The 1,563-nt window shown below is 42.4% G+C and overlaps 1 protein-coding gene across 17 annotated transcripts in view; it reads left to right on the top strand.

The window, feature by feature from the left end:
• The window catches only part of ablim2 (actin binding LIM protein family, member 2), an 87,353-nt gene that overhangs the window by 81,313 nt on the left and 4,477 nt on the right, over positions 1–1,563 (top strand). The window lies entirely within an intron of this gene.

A 1,563-nucleotide genomic window follows, 5' to 3' on the forward strand; every position in this document is an offset into this window, starting at 1 on the left:
AGGCTTAAGATTGGTTTCAGCAGTGTTCTGGTAAACAACATCTGCATAATCGATTATAGGTAATAATAATTGGGTAATTGAGTCTAAGCCCAACATAAGTCTAAGCCCAACATAAGTCTAAGCCCAACATGAGTCTTAGCCCAACATGAGTCTAAGTCCCACATGAGTCTAGGCCCAACACGAGTCTAAACCCAACATGAGTCTAAACCCAACATGAGTCTAAACCCAACATGAGTCTAAGCCCAACATGAGTCTAAGCCCAACATAAGTCTAAGCCCAACATAAGTCTAAGCCCCACATGAGTCTAAGCCCAACATGAGTCTAAGCCCAGCATGAGTCTAAGCCCCGCATGAGTCTAAGTCCCACATGAGTCTAGGCCCCACATAAGTCTAAGCCCAACATGAGTCTAAGCCCAACATGAGTCTAAGCCCCACATGAGTCTAAGCCCCACATGAGTCTAAGAAATGACCTTTCTCAGATGTAATAAGTGGAGAAAGACTTCTTTAGTTTAATATTAAAGCCTTTTGAGTGTTATGTATTTAATATGCTCTAGCTTTTCCAGCCTATTAGACACAGATCTGGTGATAATGATCCAAAATGATAAGGAAAGGAGATACAAAATCCTTCAAAGACACACAAAATGAATGGGGAAATTGCATTTTTCTAAATTAAAAATGCAACATTTTCCTGGGGAAGGACGCTTAAACCCTTCTACCAATAACGCTCAACATCCTCAGTCTTCTTTAAACTGAGGAAAAACATATATTTGATTATGGTTTACCAGCTTTATAGTACCATCCCTGTATGGATGTGACGTGATTGCTACCGTTATTGTTGAACTCTTTAATTATCCAGTTTGACAGTCAGTCATAATAAAAAAAAGAACTTAAAAAATCTACTTTAAAGTAGATTTTGGGCTAAATTAGGTATGGATTCGGTGCTTAAACTCCTTTACTTGCTGATACTGATACCAGTATTTCAGCCGGTATGGGAGGCTTTTCAGATACTGGGATCAGGATCAGAACATGTGACTTTAGTTCGATGTGGGGGACATCTTGCTGTAACAGCATACACTGATGGTTTCCACAGCAGGGTCCTTTCAACTAGACACCCCTGGGTGACTGACCTCGATCCAGTCCAACACCTTTGGGTGATGGAGCCTGGCTTCCATCCTCTCTGTGCTCCTGGTCCTTAACGGGATCCAGTCCCTGCAGCCAGGTTACACCATCTGGTAAAAGGGCTGTTATAGCAGCAGAGCCACGCCCATGGCTTTAAAATTACCTGGTCAGCTGTGACATACGGGGTAATCATAGGCGTAATTTACGGGGGGGATGGGGGAGTTACACACCCCCCCCATAATAAATATTGGACTTTTTTGTTGAAGTCTTTCCGCCTTTTCTGTTTCTCCGCCTTTTCTGTTTCTCCGCCGTTTCTAGGCAATTTTTCGGCATGTTTGTCGCTTTCTCTGAAAAAAAAAAAACATACACACACACACTATATTTTTTAGATGCTTTTTTTTGTGCATGTCCCCAGATAGTTGGAGTCCTCAACCCCCCCCCCCCC

Source organism: Etheostoma cragini, chromosome 19, assembly GCF_013103735.1.
Source record: "Etheostoma cragini isolate CJK2018 chromosome 19, CSU_Ecrag_1.0, whole genome shotgun sequence".
Classification (NCBI taxonomy): Eukaryota; Metazoa; Chordata; class Actinopteri; order Perciformes; family Percidae; genus Etheostoma; species Etheostoma cragini.